This window comes from Pinus tabuliformis, chromosome 7, assembly GCF_031772625.1.
Source record: "Pinus tabuliformis cultivar Carrire ecotype Pingquan chromosome 7, CPIR1, whole genome shotgun sequence".
Classification (NCBI taxonomy): domain Eukaryota; kingdom Viridiplantae; phylum Streptophyta; class Pinopsida; order Pinales; family Pinaceae; genus Pinus; species Pinus tabuliformis.
The window spans coordinates 778,465,790-778,485,192 of NC_142293.1; the positions used below are offsets into that span (position 1 = coordinate 778,465,790).

At 33.9% G+C, this 19,403-nt stretch overlaps 1 pseudogene; it reads left to right on the forward strand.

Moving 5' to 3' along the window:
* The first annotated feature begins 1,920 nt into the window (after window positions 1-1,920).
* LOC149249890 (uncharacterized) lies at window positions 1,921-3,168 on the forward strand (annotated as a pseudogene).
* The last annotated feature ends 16,235 nt before the right edge of the window (window positions 3,169-19,403 follow it).

Genomic DNA, 19,403 nt, shown 5'->3' on the forward strand with positions numbered 1-19,403 from the left:
GAAATATTATATGAAATTGAATGAAATCCTTTATACAGTACTTTGTATTGTATAGTAGCAATTTTACTCTGGGAAAGGTGACATATTGTCATAATTGATGTGTATATGCTGTTATTTTCACCAAATGGTTGCTAATTTAGGTTTCTTGTACTTAGTGAGGTATTTGAGGTCAGAAGGCCTTAGGATGTGATAAGGTGATAATAAATATATAGTTCACATAATTAAGCACGAGAATTATTACATTTGTTGGGTTTATATTTTAGGTAAATAATATTTCAGCTTGTGTAATGTAATAGGCTACTCTCGAAGTCATTACTGCTCTTCTTTCTTCATTAATTTGAGGTTTTATCAAGTTTCAAATCTAGGGATGACCACATCATGGGAACACTATGATGGAAAGTAATCAAATAAGTGAAACATGCAAATAGTCATGGTGTTTAGAAATGGGATATGGCATCTACATTTTAAAATTGTAATATTTATTCTATACTTCCTTTTTTAAACATTGATGTTGGTTTGACCTAGCATTTTGTAGGTTGAAGTTGACTTTTCATCCCATGAAAATGCACGTCGGTGCTTTGAAACAAAGAAAGAACAAGAAAGAAAACATGAAAATATAATAGCTACACATGCAAAGGTTTTTAAAGCTACAAAGAAAAAGATGCAACAACAGTTGTCACAGGTATGAATTTACGTTGTTTATAATACAAAAACAATCTAGTTTTCTATCACATCCTTTTATTCTGTTATTCTTTTATTGAAAGAAAAAAAGTATCTTTGGGATAAGACTATTGGGATTTCAACATGGTGATGATGGTGCCCTACAAAAGAAATGCTTAGTTATTACTTATTTGCAGCAGTTGAATACACTGATTAAGCACTGGAAAGGAAGCACAAATAGTGGCATATTTCTTATTGCAACCACCAACATTTGGATTGAGTCTTGACAATATTTATGCAAAGTCCAAACTTTGTGTGTGTTTATGTACTCTTGAATAGATCTGACAAACTCTTTGATGAAGAGCTCATTGACTACCTACTAAAGGATGAATTTTGGTACAAGTTAACCTCTACCTGTGTTTCTTGGAAAGATCACTGATTTGCACTTATTGCATCCGGATCATAATTCCAAAATTTTAGAACACTTTGGAGGAGAAGATGACTATGAATTTGTAGATGTATTTCTATTGGTCGATGTGGTATAGTTGGTAAAATTCATGAAAAGTTGAGCAAATATTTCCACTCCCACTCCTGAGTATACCATGGGAGTTAGTTTCAATATCATTATGTCCATTTTTCTAAAGAAATCCAAAACTATGATCAGATAGTCATCACCTAAAAAAGTTTATGCATGGTATGAAACTGACCAGAATTGCAGAGACTTCCTTAAAAGGGCACAATTTTACAACGCTTTAAAGCTAGTAACAGTAGCATAGAGTGGTCGTCAGTTGACACAAAATATTGTGAGGACAACTTTGTTTGGACCAATAGCATCTCAAATTCCTGCACCTCAAATTTCACCACCCACTGTAGCTGCACCATCTCACACACTTCCCTCAGTGGGAATTAGAGGTCCCACAATATAACCAAGTGTGGGACCTTCTCAACAATATGTGCCTGTAGGAAATAATCAGTTTTTATAGCCTGTCTCCACCCACTATTCTAACACCAACCCCTTTGTAGGGAGCTTCCATGGAAATTCTTAGAGTTGGTACAACAGGTTAGTGGCCAAAAGTTTCTAGGGGTTTGGAAGAGTGGCCAGCTTCAAGGATTGATGTACCAACTTCTGTTGGACCTATTAGCAATTTTTCTACCGTGTAGGTTGTTCAAATTAGGTAGAATGATCCCCTATCACTCAAGCAATATGGTCTCAGGAAAGCAAGTTCAACTTTTCAAGGAGGGTTAATTCCATGACTACCATCAAAACCCCTGCAAGATAACATAAAATCCAGCTTGTCTGCAGGACTAAGTGATGTTAAGGCATGTCTGCCGATGGAAATTTTTATTTTTCAAATTCAATTTTTGGTGGAGATGTTTCTTTTGCCACCCCATCCCAATCTAAATAGATTGTAGCTTCCCAACCTCTCTATTCAGTGAACAATGTTTCATCTTCTATGGCTCTTGTACCAACATCAGTTGCACCTGCTCCACCAACTCTGGCTAAGAATCATCTAGATAAATCACAGAGCACATCAATTGTGCCTGCATCTATTGGAGTTGATGCAATGAATTCAAGCCTGGGAGGAAATGACCAACTGTCCTGGCCAAGGATGATGCAGTTTGATTTTCAAAAGTATGCCAAGGTTTTCTCTGAGGTGGACACTGACATGGATGGAAAATTCACTCGTGAAAAAGCTCGTGTGGAAGCTTCCAAGAGGCATTGAAGAGAAAAGAGTTAAACTAATTAAGTCGTTATGTGAATTTACTCGATATCTCCATGGTTGTTGGCTTATTAAAAGTGGTATTAGATGTAATATTTATGAAGGATGATATAGACATGTCAGTGTTCACAAAAAATTTCTAAAGGTTCTCAATTTTGTATGAAGGAATAAATTAGTGGGCCTATGAATTTCTTAATGCTCATTTCATTATATTTTTTATGTGGTTTCAATCAATAATGCTATCATAATAGCTAGCCATTAGATATTCTGGTTACGTCATTTGAGGATTGAAATCCATGTTATCATTGACATATCTATAAAGAATATCGGCGTTTAATGGAGACTTTGAAGGAATTTTTATGCGGTTTTAATCAATAATGCTATCATAATAGCTAGCCATTAGATATTCTGGTTCCATCAATTGAGGATTGAAATCCATGTTATCATTGACATATCTATAAAGAATATCTGCCTTTAATGGAGACTTTGAAGGAAATGTTTGTTTTACAAGGCCATCAGATTATCCTTACTTTAATTGATGGTGTTCTTTTGGGTGCATCATGTAGAGGTTTTAAAGCAGGTATGGGATTTGTATGACCAGGATGGGGACAATATGCTTTCTCTAAGGGAGTTCTGCATTGCACTTTATTTGATGGAACGATATAGAGAAGACCATCCCCTTCCTCTAGTGCTTCCTCCTGGTATCTAGATTGATGAAGCATTGAAGTCTGGCGTTGAAGTGCAAACTACTACACAACTTTTAGTTGCATTCACTGGAATGCTTTAGCAGCATGAGCTAGTTAATTTTCATTTTTACTACAATTTTTTGAAAAATACCTATGGTTCAAATTCACACTTTCATTTCATTTTGTATTCAAGTCTTGTAAATACAAGTTTGTGCATTAGTTGTTTTTCTGAATAGATGCAATTATTTTGATTTCTTCAAAGTTGGTAATTATTTTTCAAATTTTTTTTAGTTGTACCATTCACTAGAAGAATATTTTTTTGTTGGGTTAATGTTTTTAGGTTCATTTTGATTTGTTAAAAGTGAACTTGGGAATGGCACTTTAACATAACATAAGCTTACAAGTGCATGTAGTCATGCTTTCTTGGTCTGGTATGCATGGTGCTATTCTTGGAAATATGCTAGGGTAATTTCAAACACCTCAAAGTGATGGACTGAATGCTGAATAGTCGGTTCAACAGAAGTCTTGAGTGCTATTTTTGGAAATGAATTTTGTAAATCAGCTAAGTTTAGATTAGCAGAACACTTTGAAGTCAAAACAGAAGGATGCAAAAGAAGCTGAGGAAAAGGTATTCTTACAAATATCTCTCTTAAGCAATGTATTTGTTTTCAGTGGATTTTTCACACTAATAGTGACGAAAGGTGTCAAGGGCAATCTGAGGTTTTATGGAATTATATATTGATGTTCCCGTTTAAGTAGATATATCTTATTATTTCATAGTATTGACTAGATGTTGTAGCACTTATTGTATTGGTTGTTGCATAGTTTGAGATGTTCTTGCTGCACAATTAGGCTGGAAATGCATGGTATTTTAGAGCAATAAAATCTTTGGTAATGTGTTAGTTTTGATGGATCTCAAAATTTTTGATAGAAAGTGTGCCCAAGTGAAGGGAAAATAACAACAAGCTTAATCCATTCCATAGAGTAACACTAACTAATTTAATATGAGCTACATTGTTTTGTTCATAAATATTAGGATATAACATTAGTGATCCTAATTTATTTTTAGATTAGGACCGTTACTAACATGTCTGGTAGATGCTAAAATGGATGACATTTCAATTTTTTAGAATATTTCTTAAGAAATTTTGGGGCAATCGGAACATGTGTGATTTCAAGTATGCACAAATTAATATCAATCATAAAACATGGCCATCTATATATCGTAAATTTTATTTAGAGTTAATTAGCTAGACATGAGTGTTTTATATTATATCACAACTCTTATATAAATTAATATGAATATTCTTCTAAAAAATGTGGAGACAACCAAAGCTTAAGGTACCATGGCACCCATAAGTTATTCATGTTGACAAAATGAAACAAATGTGCACCACATTGCACTATTTTTATGACAGCCATTGGTATTTGTGAAAAAGTTATTTTTGTTCACACTAAGGAAATGATATTTAAATGGACATGAATCCATAAGATAACAAGAAGGAAATTTAATATGTCGACATAGAACCAAAGTTGGTAATCAGACTAATTAGCTTGTTATGACTAAGAACATAGTGGGTAATGGGTTACAAAGAAAACTTTAAAATTGGTTTATTACTGGAATTCTAATATATAAGCTAATAAATAATGAAAGGATATGAGTTACAAGTGTGGCCTTGATAGGTCATTGTTTATTGTGATGTTTCCTTCATCTGGTAGATGGAATTTTCATCAGGGGTCCTTAACATTAAAGGGGAGTTTCTTCCATAACTATTCATGTTTGTAGTTACTCTCAAGAAAATCCCTCTTCTACATCAAGGTTGATGATTTTTCTGAAGTAGTGAATAAGCTAATGAGCAGAACCATTGTACCCATGAACTAAATTCAAGTCAATTTTGAGAACTCTTTTTACACATTAATATACAATTTTTTCAAGGATCTATTCTATTAAAGGCCATGTTGTTTTGACATGCATTTTGGAATTGTTCAATTTAGTAATTTTCGAAGTAGGTACTTTTGACTACAAATACCCTAAAGTACTTGACATGGTACTTTGACTTTTAAGATATTAATCATTAATAATCAATCATGTTTGTTGTTTAAAATCAATGTGAGATTGAAATTTAGTGTATCTCTTGAAGTGATCCTTCTCCATTTAAATCAAGAAAAATAAGATTATGGATTATGTAGTACATATTAAAGAGACACGGGTGTTTAGTGTTTAAAATACATCTTACCAGTTAGACATGTTGTATAAACCTAACTAGACATCCATATTCTCACTTACAACTTATGGCTCCATGCATGGAATTCATTATTACTGTGTTTGTAACTGAAATAAAATATGATGATTCATCACATTGTATTTATTTTTTATATCACGTTTGGGCCATTTCTACCTTAACTGGTAAATATACTTGTATCCATAGTTACCATACTCAGCTAAGTTAACATGGATAGTATGACTCAACATGGATCTAAATCTTAGTAGATGAGACAAAGTTGAAGCTTTGATTGGTCAGAACTCAGGGTCTAACTCTGGCTCAAGTGAAACTTGAGAGTTATCTCAAGATTTGGCTTAGGTTTGGGCAAGAATTGGGTACAACTTGACAACTAAAAAATAAAAGTTTTGTTCAAGTTATTTTTTTTTTCTCAACTTTCCTGAATTAAGTCTCAAGTCTTTGTCTAATTTAAAGTTAAACCTTCTTTCTTTTTCCATGTTGAGTTGGACTTAATGCATTATAGAAACAATTTTATTAATGATATTACATAGATACATATAATAGAGCTTAGGATCAGCTGATGCTTCCATCACTTTGTCTATCATTTGGAACCAAGATACAATACATTCACCTATTTGAAATTTGAGTGCCTTTAGAGCTAAAACTCTATAGAAATACCTACATGAGCATTGAACTTGAGGGCTTCCTACAAAGACACATGAAGAAAGAGTGTATATATGGAAGTGCACTACACTTGTTTGATACTTCCACACATTTTGAGGGCATGCTAATAGAAACGTAAATGTTGTTGGATACACTAGAATTGGTTACTTTTAAAAAAGTTCTCTTTGTCAAATATGTTGTTTTCATGAAGTAATATTTCCAACCAAGAGGATAAATAATTGGCATGCCTAGGACACATAATGATGTCATTTCTTGTCTATATTTGTTGATTTATTAGTATTCCACCACTAATAATTTCATTACATAATTGTATTTTTAGTGGTATATTACAACAACGATTTGTTAAAGGAAAATGATTCTGGTTTGTTTGAACGTTATCAACTAGAAGGAAGTTGAGCTTTGAATTAGAAAAATGGAATACATTATGAAAAATATGTTTTGTGATCAAATATAGGCCTATTTCCCGATCGTTAAAAGAAAAAACTCATGATAATAAGAAATGATTTTGGACATGACGAATTATAGAACTCTCTAGCGAAAAAATAGGTCAACATATTCAATTTTGTCTGCATCAGAGAGAAATGAATGAGTAACATTAAGTTTTCTTTGAATATTTATAGAATCATTTAAGAGATTCTAAATGAAAATTGCATGTACTAATCTTGCTCAGTTAACTACAGGGAAAACAAATGGCATACAAATTTTGTTGGCTTCCAGGAACTGGATGCCCTTTCCCTTGGAATAGTATGCTGACAATTGATGATTACTATGAAGCTATATTCTTGGTTAATATCGTAGTTTCTGAAGTCCTGTCTTATTCTTTTTAGTTTCTTGTTGTAATCTTGTGTTGGAAATACTTTTGTCCACCTATTAGATTTTTACTGACCAAGTTTATTTTTGAAGTGTCACAACTTCGTAAAGATAACTAGAGGAAACAATACAACTACAAAATTGGAGCATGAGACATTCTTAATAGAAATTTCTAGCTTTGATGTGTATGATTAGTTGGATAGAATCAAAATTGCAATGTATCATAAGCATGGAAATTCAAAATATTGGGATAGAAATGTGTGCTTTCATTTTCATTTATTGCTTTAGTTGAAGAAACCATTTCATAGACAAATGTTGTACATTGAAAACATAGCAAGTGCAAAATTTAAATTTTATAATGTTTGAGAGAGTAAGAGATACTAAGAACTCTCAATGTTGCTATTAAATATTATAAGTTAAGAGTCAGAAATGCTTTGGTTTCCTCTGAAAAATTTCTATACATGCATACAATGATTTCTACAAGGATTTTCTGACCCAAAATTATGCCAACCATAAAAATACAATGAGAGACCTCAACAATAATTGAAACTTTGGGCTCTAGTAGACTTCAACTTCAAACAATTTTTTTATGAATAGAATTTACCTAGAGGAAAAGTTTCCAAGAAAACTTTCAACTCGAAGCAACTTGGCAATCTTTGACCTTGGTTTTATGTAGAGTTTTGCAATGATATAACCCTAATACTAAGTTATATTTGGATTAAGTATGTCATTTCACTCTTAGGAGAAGACATTGATATATATGATTTTCAAGTGCTCATAGTTGAGACATGGAGAAAGCATTGAACACACAAACTGAAAAACAATATCGCACACAAGAAACATAAGAATTTTCTATTTCTATAATTTGTATACTCTACTGTCATTAGATATATGCATATATGAGCTTATAAGAACCAAAATTGGGATGCACATTCATATTTGAGATGAATAGATTTTATCACTTGGTTTTTCTAAATAAAGCCCATCCCTATTAAGGAAAATAAAATGAAAAGAAAGTTTAAACAAGAAAAGATAAGTGCTATTTTACAATATGTGACATTATAGCCTCTGAGTTTTCATCATTTTGTTCGTATGTAGAATAAATTGATCTAATTTTCAACCTAAATGTAGAAAGAATCACTAAAAAAGTGAAATGAGACAACCATATGGCTTGATTTACGATTGGACATTAGATTTCTAGCGTTCTTTATTCCTCCATTTGTTTTAGGTGATATTGCAACTTTTGGATTAGATTTTGCTGCCTCTAAGCTAAAGGAAATATACAACGCAACTCCTTGGTGGTGTGTTTTTAAGAACTTCCAACAAAAAAACAAAATCTCAACTGTGATCCTACCTGAATCTTCTGTATTTGGGTTATTATTGAGTTCAATATGCTTTTTTCAATCACCTTCATTAGGAAAGGGGTCACACTAGGGTATGGTAGGATGGTCTGACAATTTGGGAGAAGGTATCTGGAATGCTATAAACTTGATTAGTCTTTACTTTTTGTTGAAATATCGAGGTTGTGCCACATAATGGGATGCTAAACCTAAACCATTTGATTTGGGCAAGATTTCTATTTTTGGATAAAATATATTTCACCTAAGCGAGAGGAAGTATGCAATGCGGCTACGTGAGATGTGTTTCTTGAATAATTTCTATCCTCCAAAAATTATAAACCCTGACTAAACTAGTCTTCTGGGAATGGGTTATTATTGAATTTAATCCTCTCTTTTCTCTTCCCCTTTACTAAGAATAGGGTATTGTTGAATTCAATGCTTTCTTTTCTCTCCCCTTCACTACGAAAGTTATTTATTTTTCTAAAGGGGGTTGAGGATCAGATTGGGAAGAAGTGTTTGGAATGCCATAAGGTTGATTGATCTTTTTCTTTCCACAAATTGGTGATGTTGTGCTACAAAACAGGGATGTTACTCCTTTTGAGTTTTATGTAATAATGTAGTTTGTAGATTATTATGGTTACACTATTTTCAACTAGGATGTGTAGGGACTTTTCCCATTGAAAAAAAATCCCATACGTAATGTTTTGGCACTTTGGGGACGTGGGGAATCCTAGTAAATGTCTTTGAACAACTAGGAACTTTATGAGGGACTTGCTGGCCATCTCCATGATGTTCAAGAAAAATTACAGGGATGTTTTAGATATATTTTGGGGATGTTCTTGGTAGATATAAGAGATGTTCTGGGGAAATCCAAGAATATTTTAAGCATGTATCTTTAGTTTTGACAATGGACATTCATGATTGGACAATATGAACATTTTTACCATTTTTTTTGTATTGCATTAGATCTAAGTTTGTTATACAAGTTTCAGTGCAAAACATTGGTTTTGTATGATGGGATTCAAGTTGGGGTTCTGGTGATTTAATTATTCTCTTTTCAGTGACAACATTATAGCAAGCAAAGCTTGCATGTCAAAAAACTAGGAAATGCAACATTTCAAAGGGTTGATCCTTTTGGCTTTTGCTCTTGTTCTTGTTTTTGGGGTCATCTCAACTTTTACATATTGTGCATGGGTTTTTAGGAGTCATTCAATTCCATTTCTTCCATCATCCCAGCCTCAAACATTGTGAAAATAATTAGATAGTTGTGACTTGGATTGTGTATTAAATGTTTGAACAAATTTCCTATTCAATCATCCTTTTAATCTCTACAAAACCTATTTAGGAGGAAATGCCTTCAAAGTTTTAATATAATGACCGTTAACAAAAAATATCAGGAAGGATATATATATATATATATATATATATATATATATATATATATATATATATATATATATATATATATATATATATTCTTATTTAATCCTTAGAATCTGATAAGATTTCGTCCAAAGTTATCGTATTTGTGTTTCTACATGTTAAAATCCACTCAAGATATATTTCAGGCTTGGAAGTGTTGGAGATCCACTCAGAATCTGTTTCTAGCCAAAAATGTCCAGCAGCCAGATCCTAAAAAACGTTTTTCAAAATGTAACATAAAATATAAAATAAAATTTAAAAATGGCCAAGTATGGGGGACCTAAAATCCTAATTTTTCCTTAATAACAACCCTTCCCCCATCCTAAAACATAAAAATATGAGCCTTTCATATCAGTCTGCATTTCTGAATTTTGTAATAGAGATCTGTAGTGAAACACATTTGAAAATGTGAATTTTCTATGTTTTTAATAAGTGTGGACACATCTTTCTAATACCATTTTTCTGTATCGAGATCTTAACTTAAAAAAATCTGTTGTATCTGTTTTTTGTGTATACAATTTCCCTTTATCCAAATCTTGTCTTTTAACAAATCTAGTGTATTGGTATCTGCATGTGTCTACATTTCTATGCAACTTAAATTTATTACTTCTAAAACATGGAGGTGATTTAAACAATTCCAACTTGTCAGATTTCAAGAAAATAGGAATAGTATACTATGTTTTAATTGTAATTGTCAGCTTCTAGCGTGTGTGTTGGCAAGCTTAACAATTCTTTGTGATGTAATTTGGACAAAAGACAATTACATTTTGGGAATATGTAATAGCTTTGAAAGAGTTAAAGCGGTCAAAGTTTTTGCATGTAAGAGGTTGGTATTAAGAATTTAAAGCCATGCACATGTTCCTGAGAGAGAATGTAAGGACTTAGAAACCAAACTCCAGGAAGAAAAGAAAATACACAACTCTACTTTGGTAGAATTCAAAAACCTTGAAAGGGGAAGGTACATCCTCATATTTGCATGCACTCTCATTTTATTCTACTCCAGTTATAATGATAAATGTTATGTTGATATTTTCCTATCATCTTGTAAGGTAGAGTTTATAATGATTAACTCTGTTACTTTTTATTTTACAGATGGAATCACGGCTAAGCATATTTATTCTTCCCTATGCTTTTAAGAATTTGTAGGTGTGTTATTTCTTTCTAGAATGCTAAACATAATATTTTGTTTATGTTCTTGTTCAACATTTTAATGCTACATTGTGCTTCTGCTCTTATGTGCATGAAACTTGAAGGTATCAACTTTACCCAAACCAGTTATTGTAGCAAGGGAAACCAAGGGTTCTATTGTTTTTAATGATGGAAGGAATAGGTTTTGTGCCCTGGAGTCATTATTTTTTTCTTCCTATGAGTTTCCTCTGCATGTTCATATTTAGAGTTGAATTGGTGTAGGTTGTTTCCATAAAAAAATTTAGAGTGTTCAAAATGTGGCCCTTAAACTAGGGTCTAGAGCAACATCTTTTGTTTTTCGGTTGGTAGTTGGAATTCGTTAGTTTTCTGGTTATTTTATTTCGAGTCTTAACAATTAAGTTATTAGAAGTTTTTTGTATGGTTATTTTGGAACCTGTATGAAGCTTACATATTTTACTAAAATGATTCTCTACTTTGTTGAATTAGCAGGTTAAGACATGGGAAAAACTCCTTGATAATCTATGTATAATTGCAAAACTACAGTTGGAGATAATGTACAAGATTCAAATTCAATGTTATGACGATGCTATACTCATGAAATTGTTTCCTGAAATTGTGAGGTCTCTCTATGACGAGGAAGTTCTTGCTGAAGATACTATTCTGATGTGGTTTTGCAAAGGAAGTAACCCAAAGGGCAGGTATTAACAACCTAACATTTTTTTATTCTTTGGTTTTTTTACCTTTTTGTTATGAGGAAATGCAATTAATTTAGGTATAGATAAATCTAATTGTATGATTTAGAAAGTTTTGAACTCTATTAAAATGAGAATTGAAATGCTTGATTAAGCAACTTTTGGGATTTCATAAAGCTAATATTGGTCTTATAGTTTGAGTTTTGTTAGGGTGAAAATAATATATGATGTGATTTTGGGCATTTCACGAAAACCTTTTTGAAGTCACTAGAGCCTTTTGTGAAATGGTTTGAGGAAGCTAAAGAAGAATAGTGTGAACTTATATTATAAGCTTAATTATGACTACAATAGTTGGGGGGGTGGTAGGGTTGGGAGGGGCGTTAGGATGTTTACTGCATTTCTAATATATTGTGTTCATGTGGTATATCAACTACTTTATGTAGATAATAAGTTTTCTATTGACAATTTATGAGATGCTAGCGTTATTTTCGTGGACTGTTGTGTGCTAGCAAAAATACTTTAATTGGATTCTATTGGAATTTTCATCACCTATAAATTTATAAATTTTGTTTAGTATTTATAATTTCCCTTGTGATTTGATTATTTTATTATTTAATTAAAGTTTTAAAATTTATAAAGTTTCAAAGTCTAATTCTTTGAAGGGTGCTAGCTCAATGGAAGAGCACCTACTTTACAAGTAGGTGGTTGGTGGTTTGATTCCATCATGCCCTAATATTCATGGGGAATGGTGATGATCACTATCCATCCACATATATGTATCAATAGTGAGGGTCATTAAAAGGCCATCATCAAAAGTCATTTTTTTTATATATGAAATCATGGCGATTAATGAACGTCTTCATATATATGCGTCAATAGAGGGTCATGAAAGGTCCATCATCATAAATTACTGTTGTAAATTTGGGATGCAAACTTGGGCACAAACAAATAAAAAATAAAAAGATGTAAGAAAATACATAAAACAATATGCACAATGGGTCTAAACAATGGTGAAACTAAGGATGCCATATTGGATGCCAAAAATTATGCACAATCAGATGCAAATTCAGGCTTAAACTTAGACACAAAAAGAGATGCAAACGTGGACACAAAATGAGGAAGAAAAATGATGCAATCTTGGATGGTGAAAATGATGTAAAATTAGACACCAAAAAGGATGCAAAATTGGATGAAAAAGTGGATGTAAATAATGGTACAACATTGGGAACATAAGTAGAAACAAAAAATAGTGCAAAAATGGGCATAAAACTAGCTCAAAATTTAATGCAAATTGAGATGCAATGTTGGATGTAAAAAGTGATGCAAAACTTAGTGCAAAAACAAATGCAAAAGTGGATTTAAAAAATGGCTCAAAATTGAATGTAATAGTAGACACAAAATGAGATGCAAAGTTGCACACAACACATGTCTTAACATAGGATGCAAATATAGATGCAAATTTGGATGCTCAAAATGATATAAAATTGGACACAAAAAATGGTGTTAAAAACGGTGCAAAATTGGATGTAGCAAATAATGAAAAATATGGTACAAAATGGGATGTGAAAAAGGGAGACAAATCAAACGTAAAGTGGATGTAAAAAATGGTCCAAGAAAAGATGCAAAAATGGACAAAAAAAATGGATGAAAAATTTGGTGCTAAATCAAAGTCAACACATGGTGCAAAGATAGACACCAAAGCTAATACAAAACTAGGTACAAAATTAGAAGCAAAAACTAGTGTAAGAATAGATGCAAAACTTGGTGTAAGACTACATGCAAAACTTGGCACAAGATGGATGCCAAAAAATACGCTAAATTGGATGCAAAAGATGATGCAAAAATGGAAGAAAATAATGACACAAAATAGGAAGCAAAAAGCGATGAAAAATAGATGCAAAAAATGGCACAAAAGTAGAAGAAAAACCTATCATAAAATCAGGTTTATGATGAAAATCTTGGTTCAAAATTTGACGCAAACAATGATGCCAAATCTGGTGTAAAAAAGGATGCAAAATATGGCATGAAAAATGATGCAAAATTAGGCGCCAAAAAGAATGCTTTAAAAATTGTACAATAGAGTTGGATTTAGTGCTAGGTTACTCATCCCAATTGTAAAAAAAACGCACTAAAATCTAATGCTAATCTGGCACAAATTGTTGAATTTTTGTAGTGATCCTTCCCTTTCTCACTACAAATATGAACTGAAAATAATACACATATTTTCCTACTACTGTGCTTTTCTTGCATATCTGTAACCATTATCACTAATGTAGGATTCTTTTTACCCTACAATATTCTATTTTCTCTGTCATCATCCAAGCACTCAATAGCCTTATCGTAACAAGCTACCTTAGTCCTATGAATGTACAACCAATCCATACCCAACAAAATAACGTATGATCCTAATGGAAGCACATTTAGATGCATTGATGTAGATATAACGTTCAACTCAAATGCACAAGATCTTACCCAATGATGAACTCTTTTCTTAATACCTGTAGCCAACTGCACCAACCAAGACTTTACATGCACTTCTTTATTCAAGCAAAACTTATCCACCAGGTTAGGACTAATATAACTATAGTTAGATCCAAGGTTAATCAAAATAGAGATAAATTAATAAAAAATATTACATTCCATCTCAATAATAGATGCTTGATGATTAGCCTGCCTATTATGCAATGTTGGATAAATATGAGGAATACTCTATCCAACATCCCCAACTTTTTGTGCCTCCTGAGCACTGTAAATCTACGGTCTGCTAGCCTGATTCTATGGACAATCTCTCCTCTGATGATCCTTGCAACAAGTCCAACACTACAAAGCCTTCCTCCCATCATCCTAATTCTAATCCTTAGACTGAAACCCCTATCCTCTGTAAACTCTATTGAATTTCTTGTACAATGTTTCATTCTCCTTCTCATCTATATCCTGAGGTTTCCTTCTCTTCTTAGCCCACTTTCCTTTATTCTTCTTGTTACCTTTCCAATTGTACTTAGACTTAGTCATGCGGTTCGATTTCTCATAACAATGCTTCAAGTTTTTGATGGATTCCTCCAACATTCTAGGCTCATCAAACTCAATTATTTATTTTAATGACACTGACAACCCACTGAGGAATCTCTAAATATTTTCTTTGTCCTCGTTAAGGTAAGGCACATATCTCAATATATATACTTCTTCCTGAAAAGTCTCTTGAACTCACTCTAAGTCAACTCCTCCTCTCAAATGCTTCGAACATTCTTTACAACTTCCCACCACATGTATGCTTTTCCTTTAAGACTGAAATTAGCTATCCTAGATTTCATATTTTATGAATAATCATGCAATCTAAAAAAATTACTTATCCCAAGCAACCAAGCTTCTACATCTTGTTACTTCTCCATTTATCCATCAAATGTTGGAGGTTTTTCTTTCTTGAACTCCTTTGGAAAATAATGCTTCTCACTCCTCCTATATCAATGGTGATGGTGATGAGGATGATGTCTCTATGAACTAGAACTAGAATATAACCCACGGTCATTACCCCTCCTTTCAAGTGTATCCAAGAACCTACCCTCTCTGACTGTGTCATCCCTATAAACCCTGTAACCTGATTGAGACCTACTACCATATTCCCTATTTGTCCTTTTCTCCTGTCCATAATTGATCCTAAGTGGTCCTTGTTGTTGCAAATCCGATAAACTCTGAATAATCATTGCATTGAGCTCTACTTTCCTTTCCTGTGCTCTGGCGAGTCTTTCTTGTGACTAAATGATCCTTTCATTATCCACCTTACAACTTCTAATCTTTTCTTTCAAACTTTTGAATGTATCTACTATGTCAGGGGAGTACTCATTGCCATGTTGTTCATATGATCTATAGGGAGAATCACGTGAACTGTATTCCACCATTTTTCCAGTCATCTTGATATTCTACTTCTTGCAAACATACTATGTCAGATAAACCAAATATAAACATAATCAACATACCTCAATGAAGTTCAGGGGAGGATATTTCATCTGAAAAATTAATTTGGATTAGCATAACATATACATACATACATATACATACATACATATACATACATACATATACATATACATATACATATACATATACATATACATATACATATACATATACATATACATATATAGATAATGAAATGAACATATCAATCATCTCAACATCATCACATCAACCTCCACATGATGACACTACTGTAACAATGACTATCACAATGAATGCATAATGAACACATAGACAACTGATATGCATGCATGACAAACACATTATTCCCATCCAGTCCAAGTATGTAAACCTGGGATCTATGATACAAATCTATAACCACCTCTCCCACATTTACCCAATTTCACCAACCTTTTAGGGTAAACATGAGATAAAGAGTTACTATGACATGGCCCGACCTCCAAGCTCTAGTTAAGGAACTGGGGCTAACAAACTAATCACAAGTTGACAAATCACCTCATCCCTCAGGGCTACAAGACACTTAAGGGCCAAAGAACCACCCCAGGTGACCAAACCTTCAGCTAGGGCTCCTTTTCACACAACTTAACCCCCAACCACATGCTTGACAAGGCCTCGATGTGGTTGAAGGCCTCAAAACGCACTTATAAGCCTACCTAAGTGCAGTTGTGACCCAACTTGTCTAGTTCAGAGCGTGTGGTATCGCAATCTGAGCCAGAATTCCATTTCAATCTCTAGACCACTTCCCAGAACTACCCAAGACTTCTCAGAATCATAAATGACATAAACACAAGGCTACGCATTCAAACTTAGAGGTAGAACTTGACCTGGACTGCATAGAACGTAACAGACATTTCGTCATACACATGACAAACATGTAAGCTACAAGACATGAATGCATATATGATCATAATAGTATGAGATTCATCTGAGAATCACCAAGAAGGCTCTATTCCCTCTTCACATAACAACATCAACACTAGTTAGTCGATGCATCCATCAACCATTCATATATTCATCAAAACATGTCAAGATCCATAAGTAATATACTTGCTACATAACCAACATATAACCAATAAATAACCAACATAGAAACCATGGAAACCCAACCATAATATGAAAAACATAATTGCTACAAATATACATGAATCAAAATAGAATAATAACTCTTATTAACATATGAAAATACCGACCAAGACAGGGGCTTCCACGTACCACCGAACCATAGATTTGGCTTAACCAAATCTCTCTTTTAGCCAATCACCCTAGTGCCATATTCTGATCATGAATGTGGGATATCATGAAAATAACCAAACAAATCTAAACCAAGGCTTCCAGAGGCCAAACCACCTCAACCCTCAATGAGTTATCCCACCTCATGGTTAGACATCATTAACACCAACCAAATCAGTCTCTACCTAAGCTATCTAGGGCTCTAGGAAACTTAGTATCTCGACCTACAACCTTCCAAGGCTCCATAGCATTTTTCCAGCTCGGCTCTAGGGACTAGTAACTCAACCCACCAAGGGCTCCATATTTTTTGTCCCAACCTATTCTCCAAGACTAGTAACTCAACCCAAGATGTTCCAGAGCTTCTAAAGCATTTGTTTTAACCCACGATAATAAGGAATTATGAGCACCAACCAAAAAGAAATTCAAGTGGAGAAAAAAATCCACAGCACCATCACTATCTAGGATGTAACAACCCTGGTGAAAATTCCATGTAATAAAAGATAAAAATAATAACCACGGATGAATGGGACACTTATTCCAAGATGAATGTTGGGAAGGACATCCTATTTTGTGTTCATTTGGTTATTTATGGTTAAGTAAATTGACAAAGGAAATGGCTAAGGCTTTGAAAAGGCAAAATGGCATTTTTGGCACAATTATTTATGAAAATAATGGAAATTGGGAGAAAAGGGAGGTGAAAGGTCACAGGTTGCATGTGAGGAGGAAAATGAAGGAAAATAATGGAAAATGAAGAAAATAGAGACCTCATTCATAAAAAGGCTTCTAAGGATTAGTTGGTAATATTTGTCAATTTAGCTTTGGAGCTCTTTCATTATTATTTATCTCTCATACTCTTGGACACTTAGAGTTTTCTTGGAGAACCTTAGCATTGGAGTAAGAAATGAAAAGAAAGAAAGAGGAAGCAAAGATCAAGTAGGGAAAGGTAGGATCAAGAAGCTACAACAGGATTCATTGTGGGTATCGACTTACATGTGAATTTTCCTTTCTAGATTTGGCATGCATGGTATTTCATGTATTTCTTTTCTACCATGGCATGGGTTTTTCCAGGTGAGACAATATTTTTAGCCTAGCCTTTCCATTTCATAATAGCTTTGATGAGATGGGTTCTCACATATGGTTTGTGTGGGATGGATGGATTGGATTTGAAGCCGAGTGAGGTGTTGGCATTTTGGCACAAGTGTGGCGCTTCGATACAGGTGTTGTCCTTGATGGCAACTCTCTTTGATGACAGATCTCAGTCCAGACTACAAGTATGAAGAGAAATTTCATATACGCAGGTTCATTAAGCCCATGTTGCGTATACACGCAGGTACGCTATATACTAAGTTGTGGATATGCAGGTTCGCTATATACGAAGTCGCGTATGCACGAAGTTCCATGAATAGAAAAAGGCGTACATGTCGAGAAGCTTCCCTTTGGTCCGTGGTAGTTAGTCCTCGGTACTTGAGCCTATATCTTTGGACCAAAGTATCTCGACAAACGTGTTGATCCCTAGTTTTGAAGTTGATGGTATTGGATTTCTATGGTTTTGGCCCTTGGTATTGAGCAAGGCCTAAGGCTATATAAGGAGAAGAAGATCATTAGGAAAATAAAATTGAAAGTCTTGAATATCTGAAAAAGAAAGAGATCTGGTATGCAGGTTCTGGGTTGCTTGATCTAAGCTAAGGAGAGATCACACTGGTTGATGGAAGACTAGATCTAAGGACAGATCGAGATCTAATGGTTTGAAATACACTATTATGATATGGTTGATTATGCGTATTTCTAGATCTGCATACTAACGTAATGTTATGTTCTGGGTCAAACTGATGTCTGGTACAGCTGCAAGTTAAGAGAATTTATTTTTAGATCTGTACGCAGGTTGTCTTTGGTAAAAGCGCGTGTATACGCGGGTTTCTCTCATTGAAGTAGCGTATATCTTTTGAAGTTTGATTTTTGGGGTTGCAGTTGGGTCTGACTGCTATTGCAGAGTTCTGTAGTCTGCTCTGTGTTCTGGTGACTGGTGTTGACAGGGTTTCAGTGATTCAAAGATTGATGATGCTAGTATTGGTTGTTTTATGCTTCAATGATTTGTTACGAAAGTTGAATGAATTGTGGTCTTCAGATTGTAATGTTGTGCTTCAGGAATATCCAGTCTGAAAATGTATGAAAAGTGGTACCTGAAGGAAAGAAGATTGTAGGCCAGCACCTACATACTAGTATCTTAGCTAGTACAAGAGCAAAGGGGGTTGGAGCTCCCTTCCAAGGAAGTTTGGAGAACGAGAGAAGGTTGAAGCCTTCAGTAGGTTGTAGCCTGCGTACTGGTATAAGGCTGCACTAGTACAAAAGATTGTAAACTGAAGTTTCATATTAAAGAAAGATAGAGACGACTTGCAGCAGGTGGTTTTCACCCACATTGGGTTTCCACCTTATATCATGGTGTTCATGTGTGTGTTTTCTGTGTGATGATCTGTTCTGTTATACTGCACCTATTTTACTATCATGGTTAATAATGTCCTGATGCATTTACTGAAGATAAGCTACTGAATCATAAGTTTTCTTGTTATACGCTGGTTTCTTTAGACACAGTAGCGTGTACACGCTGTTTCACTTAACTGAAGTAGCGTATATGTTTCTGAGCATAAAATGAAAAAGTTTTTCTGATAATACTGATTCACCCCCCCTATTAGTATTATTTCCAACAATTGGTATCAGAGCCAGGTCCTTCAGAGAATCTTGATCACTTGAAGGTAGATCGTTCATCATGAGCAACTATGAGAGAGAAGCATCAATCAGGCCATCGGTTTTTGAT